The following is an 8,337-nucleotide window of genomic DNA, read 5'->3' as shown; positions in this document are numbered from 1 at the left end:
TCATTATTGAAAGAAATACAAGCTATATTTTAGAATCAATTGTTTTTATTTTATATATAAAATGCTAAAGATACTACAATTTAATTGAATGTAATATTTGGAGCAATGAAAGTTCAGATCATTTTATTTTGTGGGGGAAAATGAACTATTCTTGCTGGCATAGTATCTAAACATGTTAGCCATAATTTCTAAGTGAGTTTAAATTTTAGTCATATATGTACACAGTTCCAGGCTTCCAGATTTTTTAAGGACCGAGATACTTAATTAGCTTTATATTAAAACTGCATATTTGATAAATACTCAATATTAAAATACTAAGCATAGATAGTTCTATCTGGCTTTTATACTGAAGATATGCATTACATATTAAATGAGTTGATCTCTTAAAATTCATTTTTAAATAGAAGCTACCTTAATTTTTAGATATTGGATAATTTTTAAAAGACTTAATTGGAGCTGTAGATTTATTCTTTTGTTTTATAAAAACCCCTACTGATTCGTTTTAATACTTTCTAATTGCTTCCAAGAGTCTAATATATCTATAAAAATAAATTCAGGGATGACTAACACTGGTTAAAATTAATATTATAAAAAGTGAAAACTGAAAATGATTATAAAGGTTAATTTTTGTCTCCTACTTTTCAAGGCTAAGTCTTTGGCCAAGATATAAACTGTTTGGTTTGCTCAGGTCTCTTCCAAGTGTAAGTGATGATTCAGACCAGACTTGACTTCAATGAGAAGGGGAAAAAAGGGATTCAGATATCAAATGTAACACCACAATGATAAATTTGCAAGTTTTTTATGAATATACCCTTTTAATGCTACACAACATAGCATTAAAAATCATACCAAAACGATGAATCACATAGAAAGAAAGGTGTAGCTTTGACAGAAATAGGGATTGGGGGTATGGTGGTGTGTAGGGAAGGGGGAGAAGCAGAGAATGAAGAAAGAATTGTGTACATACATTAATATGTTGTATGTAACTGAGTTATAGACGTCATTAAACCATTATGGAATCTGTTTGTTTTTATTTTACAAGCCTTGAAGTCAACAAGCTTGACAATTCTACTACTTCGTATGCTATTCTTTTTTCTATGTCTTTTAAAATTAAAATTTCTAAACTATCAATCGAGTCTCGAGTTATTTTACAGATGGGGTTGTTTACTCTCTCAGACTCCAGGCTTCCTAATCTAAGTAGTAGTTTATGGAGATTATTCTAGAAACTCTCTCTTTGTAGGTGCGTTCGCTTTAAACCTGGCTTACACACAACACTGTTCTGGGTGCAAAAATAAACACCCATACTTCTATTTTTGATCCCATGCATACCATTACATTCAGGAACACTTTCAGATGAAAATTGAATCAGGATCTTTGGATAAAGGAAGTCAAATCCGTGTAATATGATTTCAGAGTTTTGAAAATAAGATGCTGTGTGAATTTAAAATAAATGGCTCAGGGGAAGACCAAAGTTTTCCTTCTTTAGTATGCGAGGCATCGGCGCCACCGTGCACCAGAAGGTTACGGCGAATTTTAGGAGGCAGCCGAGATTCCGTGAACAGAAAATACACAACCTGCAGTTTTATTTTCCTCAGAAATCACCAGGTGTAAAATTCCCCTAAAACACTCTCAGATAAAATAGAAAGTAGTTTATTATTTGGAACTACATGCCAAAAAAAAAATTATCATTTTTGTGTCTAGGTATCCAAGACTGCTTTTGTCTGTTTGTTTCTTAGTCTATGAATATGTTATTGGAAGCATGCATTGAGGATATTCAGATTATTTACAGAATCAGAATATCTTTCTCTCAATATGCGTCCCCCCAATTTCAAGCAGCCAGGGGAAAATGTCAAATATGCCAGTATATGGTATAAAAAGGACCCTCGAATCCTGAAAATATTAAGTTAATTGTTGCAGGCACTCCCCCCTCCCCTGCAGTATGCTAACAGTTTAAACCTTGCTATTTCCTTTCCATTCTGAGCAAACAAAATATTTTCATTTAATTTAAATAAAACGGCAGGTTGTGTATTTTCTGTTCACAAACAAAAATGATTTAATTTTTTTTACCGATAACCTGGGTTTTTATTTCATTATGTAATGGGGTTGCTGACTTGTAATGCTAAAGGCTTCTCTTAAACCTGAACCGTGTAGAAGAGCCATTTTCCTCACAGAGACACCTCCTAAACAGGTTCCCTGTACAATTTAATTTCGTTCAATGAGGGAAAGGTCAGTGAGAGGCTATAAGAAAGTCAATTTGCATGAGGTACGCACACGGAATATGAAAATAATATAGTATGAAAAATTCATCATTCCAGCTTTAAAAACCAACCTCAGGGCTAAGAAAGCAATTATAGGAAATGGCTCAACAATTACAACAAACTTTGTCTGATGATGTCAACTACTATACTCTCCAGGTGAGAGACACCGAGAGACAGTCTTGGAGAACAAATTCTAGAATTCACAGTCCTTTGTAAGGCCTCCTTCACAAGCCCACTGGCTTCGGGAAGTGTTTAGCAATGCTACCTTTGTCCTCCACTAGCCCAATTCCCTATGCAGGTCCACCAATCAAGTCCTGTAATTCATGTCAGTTTGATATTTATGCTGATTATCTCTTTGTAGCTCAATACTTTTTTTAATCATGCAACCAACACTCTCTGCTCTATTGGCTATGTCCCACATTTATTTATCTGAACAGGACTGAAATTGCATTCTTATTCATAATAATGTGGCAGACACCCGTTGATCTGTTTATCATAGATAGATAGATAGATAGATAGATATAGATATAGATATATATTTCTTTCTTTCAGAGAGGAAGGAGAAAAGAACAACAGAGAAACATCAATGATGAGAGAGAATCATTGATTGGCTGCCTCCTGCCTGCCCCTTCTGAGGATCGAGCCCCAACCCAGGCATGTGCCCTGACTGGGAATCGAACCTTGACCTCCTAGTTCATAGGTCGATACTCAACCACTGAGCCATGCCAGCTGGGCTGATCTGTTTATCCTAAATTATCTCAATAAGAAGAGTGTCATAGAATGACAGTCTCTCTCTGGGTCACTTGAGTGATTCCTACCCTATTCCCTTCAAATAATAATAACTCACAATCCTCGATATTTCTTGATAAAGAAGTCTGATTTTCTGGAACTCTATTGGGCTCCAGAGTTTCTTTTTTTTCTTTTTTATTAAAATATATTTTATTGATTTTTCACAGAGCGGAAGAGAGGGGGATAGTTAGAAACATCAATGAGAGAGGAACATCGATCAGCTGCCTCCTGCACACCTCCTACTGGGGATATGCCCGCAAGCAAGATACATGCCCTTGACCAGAATCGAACCTGGGACCCTTGAGTCCGAAGGCCAACGCTCTATCCGCTGAGCCAAACCGGTTAGGGCCAGAGTTTCTTGACATTTTATAAAGGATCCTACAAAATATTGATTCGGAGACATGACTTTGTTTCTCTGCTGGTCTGCATTGCTAGGACACCTACAAAGAAGGCACACTGCGTGGCTCACACTACCTCCTCCAGGTTATTTCCTGCGGCGTTTGGCTCGTGGTGTTAAACCTCTCACAGTGCCTGCCTGCCTCCCTCCATCCTTCCAGGGCCCCCTCCACTGGCTCCAGCAACCCTGACGTAGAGTCCAGATTCTTAGCCATTCATCAGGCTTTGTAGTCTCTGCCCTAGATGAAAACAAGTGTGTTGTGGGGACAATCAGTTCTTGGGGGGTCGGGAGACATGGTGCTAAGAGATAGGGAACGGGCATAATACTGTGGCAACCTCCCAGTCAGCCCTTGGCACCTGGAGAGATGGCCTCCATTCCTTTGGAAGAACCAAAATCAGGGAGGGGGGGAGAGAGAGAGAGAGAGAGAGAGAGAGAGAGAGAGAAAGCATTTGCTACATTTTTGTTAGCTTCTTTCCCATGGGCTCCAAGTCAGGTTATGCCACTAAATAAAACGTGCGTCAAACGTTTTTCCTTCACTATCTTCTATCTTAAATATTGTGGAATGGAGACCTTACCCCGTGGGGTTTGCTTCTGTTGAAGTGTTCGTGGTCATTTTAAGATTTGATCCCCTCCACTCCCGGGTTTTCTTGGTCAATGTGCTGAGAAGCTGGACGGCGTAGCACCAAGCAGGACTGAACAGAAGTCACTTGGAATGTGGAGTTCATTCCCCGTTGGCTTTGCCCTCCTCTGGGGTGACACTAACATAAACAGCGACCATGCCAGGGAAGCGCCGGTATGTATCCGTGCCCTTTTGGTGTTTTCCATACTATTTTATCTTCTAGTAACTCTAACAATCAAACAAAAAACTCCATGTCTTGAGTCTATAATACATGTTAAGCATAGTATCCTACGGGGCCAATTCCCGTGTATAGACTCTGGCACTTTAATTTCTTGTGGCTCTTTTTTCGACTATAAAATGGTAACAATAATGTTACCTCCTCACCAGTTTCTGGGGGAGGCGATGACCTAGGTCAGTGGTCGGCAAACTCATTAGTCAGCAGAGCCAAATATCAACAGTACAACGATTGAAATTTCTTTTGAGAGCCAAATTTTTTAAACTTAAACTATATAGGTAGGTACATTGTTATTCACTTAATTAGGGTACTCCTAAGGCTTAGGAAGAGCCACACTCAAGGGGCCAAAGAGCCACATGTGGCTCACGGGCCGCAGTTTGCTGACCACGGAACTAGTGCATCTAAAGCGCTGAGATGCATCTCTGGCACTACAGGCAAGTCCTCTCTACATGTTCGCTACTATCCTACGAAACAGCTGATCCACAGGCAGAACAGAACTGCCAATCCTCTTTCCTATCCCTATTCCTGCAAGGAGAGAACAATGAAGGAACAGTAATGATATTTACATGATGGCTTTCCTGGACTTTGCCTGTGTGTGTGTGTGTGTGTGTGTGTGTGTTTGTGTGTCCGCGCGCGCACACTTACTCATTGTGGTTGGAAGAAGTCTAAGATGGTCCCTCAAGGTTCTCACTCCCCCGTGCACAGGTCTTGGACAACCACCTGGCCTTGAATGTGGATGTCCCCGAGCATATGAGGGCATGATCACTCACATGCCGACACAACACTGGCCTGTGCTTTGGTTTCGGCCTACAGAGACCTGAGCGGAGAACCCAGCTGAGCCCTGCCTAGATCCCAGATCTACTGCTAAGCTCGTGGGAGTTTGCTACGCAACAGTGAAAACTTCTTCCTGTATCTGTAGAACTTTGATGGCCTTTATATAGCAACCACCTGCTATTATTTCGGGTGTTGAATATTTATTGAACAGCCATTGTATATCATGAACATAGAAGAGGCGCTGGGGGTACTGGAACTGGCGATAAATTAAACAGGATCGACTACTCCTTTTTAAAATGTTACACCCAAAATTGATCAGATACATCAGATGATTTCAGACCAGTGCAAAGTTCAATGGGACCATTGATCTCACTGTACACTTTGAGGCAGGCAACGGTAGCCATAGATTTCAGGAGGCTATTTATTCAATGTTAGGTCATTTATTCCCACAGAGAAAATTCTCTTCGCAATGACGTTTTTTAGAGAGGAGGTCTGTTTCATTGTTCAAGAGTTACTGTGAAGCCGTACAAAGATATTTTTAAAAGCACTTTAAGCCTCTTGAAGTACACTTTGCAAATGCAAAAAGGAGATTACTAATAACAAAAGGCATTTTAATGATCTTATTTATAGAGTCTCTCTTATCCAAGTATACTGCCATGGTGTCCTATTTAAGAACAGACTTAATTTTTAGTGACTTCACCAGATCAAATACATTTCTCTATCTTTTGCAATGATTAGTTCTGGAAATAAATATGAAATGACATTTTGTAGGCATCGTCTTAACCTTAATTTCAACAGGCATCAGACTCATCGCTGATTATGGGTTCATGATTTCAAGGAGTATAGTAAATTAAAATACAACCTTAACGTTAATGTTCATATTTGGAATTCTCAAAACAGATGTCAGATTGACGTACTATCTAACCTGATCCTTCATTATTATTTTACCACTAATTCCTATATACCTCCCAAAGAGACAATTGCTAGATTGAAATTCTAATTTCCAATTGCCTGCTGCCATAGTCTATGAAGCAAGACCTTGAGTCAGGCTGCAATTCGAGATAGAAAAAAAAACAAACAAATAAAAACAAAACAAAACACCACACTAGAAATAAAGAATAGACACACCTTTTCAAAAACCTACTGAAACCTGACCATGATTTGATTTGGGAAAAAATTGGTAAAACACTTGCTTTTCATCCCGTACATATACACTCCCATCTGTCTTGAGCTTGAAGTGGAATAGTAAAATGTCAATTACAAGCTCCTGTTGGTTCTATGGAGTGAATCTAAACCAGAAAGCAGTTGACATTTCTAGAAACATCTATTGTAATTGTGATTGGGTGACTGATGCATAGTAAAAACTATCTTATAAGCAGCATGCAGGAACTTCTGAACAACTCTTCAATGTACGTTGAAATTATTGACATTTTAAATAATTCTATAACCTCTGAAAACAAAATGGTAGGCATGAAGCTAGAAAGCAAATATCCTTCATGTAAAGGCTGATGTTTTGGGTTTTGTTTTTTTTTTTTAGCCTTATTGAACTTTTATTTTACTCTTGTGACCAAAATGTTGCTTACCCACTAGGAGACACACTACATTAGTCCCCTCCACTCCCATCTATGATTTTGCTTTCGATGGCATTAGTTACCTGCAACCAACTGAAGTCTGAAAATTTGAATATATAGAATATGTTTATTTAGAAATAAAATAAATGGCTGCTGAAATATTTGGCTTTTTTAAATGTGGTGAAGGTGGGGAGCTCAGGGTAGAGTATGTTGGTTTGTATTTTAGTATTTCATCTGAGCGCTGAGTGTTTAGAACTAAGATTTTTCTAGCCACAGAATTCGCTGGGCAGTGTATTTAACACAGAGCATGCACACTTGTATTTAGCAAATACTATATTTGAACTGTGTGAGCAGGAGTATATACATGTTGTGCTGAGTTACTGGTAACTGAGTTTAAATGAGCTACATCCAGGGACAGGGGGCTGGGGTTTCCCTGGATATGTATATTAAAATACTTATACATTTATTTATGAAAATATATAGTTTTTATCTATAATAATAAAAGAATAATATGCTAATTAGGCCGGACGTCCTTCCGGGTGTCCTTCCAGACGACCTCCCAGATGAAGCCGGGGCTTCGAGGGAAGCCCAGGTCCTGGGTGCCAAAGGGAAGTCAGTCCCGGCAGCCAGGGGAAGAAAGGCCTATTCTTGCACGAATTCATGCATCGGGCCTCTAATGTTTTATAAATGGCATAAACTCATATGTTTATGTGTATTTAACTGCTTAAGTAGCAGTATCCAGTGGTTGTTGTTTTTTAATGTGGGTTGCATTCATCTGAACTTATTCTTTATTGTCTTTTGAAAGTCACGAGTCAGATTAAATTAACAGACTTATACCAGATGGATTCCAACAGATTCGTTAAATAGAGACTGGACAGACCAGGTAAGGAGGACTCTTTTCAGAATAATGACTCAAACTTTCATTTCCATACAAATTCATTCACTTAATGAAGACAGTGTGAAAATTCCTGCAACAATTACGAAGGTTCTAACTCCCTCTCCAACTCACTGCTCCTGCCACACGGTGTAGCTATGATTACCAGATGAACTGCCTATGACTTTGGTACATCATTTCTCCTGATCGGCTGCTCTGCCTTGTGTCCTAGCACTTGAGGGACAAGCCGAGCTTTGAACCTGCAATCTTTATGGCATCGGAATTCCCTTCCTGGGAATAAGTAAAGTAACCATAATATGGTGCAGCTAACTTTGAATCTCTATCCCAAAACTTCCCTGTAAGGATTTGACCAAGGTGCTAATTGCTTTCTGTTCGTAAGTTTTCTCGTTATAATGACAATGATTATTCCTACTTCATTTAATTGTTTGGGGAATCAAAGGAGATAAGACATTCACCCGATTGATATTTGTTTAGCATCCACTTTGTTCCAGGCTCACCGTACTCAGTATAGGGAAGCTCTTTCATTTCATCATCAAGAATATTTCTACTGTCTGGTCTTTGTGTCACCTCTTGATTTTGTCTTTGCGATGTACTGGTGCGACCCTCCTATTCTTTTCCGCCCTTTTGCCAACACCACTCCCTGCTCTGCATATACTCGGCACTTTCTACTCTCCGAACTGTGGCTCAGATCATTCTTTGAAAGGTCCCATCTCTCTCCTTGGGTAGAAATAATAGACATTTCTCAAGATAAACACAGGGTCCTCCCCCTTGTTGCACTTCATCTCCTGGCTGTTGGAAA

The sequence above is a fragment of the Myotis brandtii genome, unplaced genomic scaffold (genome assembly GCF_000412655.1).
Source record: "Myotis brandtii unplaced genomic scaffold, ASM41265v1 scaffold622, whole genome shotgun sequence".
Taxonomy (NCBI): Eukaryota; Metazoa; Chordata; class Mammalia; order Chiroptera; family Vespertilionidae; genus Myotis; species Myotis brandtii.
Note: the sequence above shows the minus strand (reverse complement) of the source record.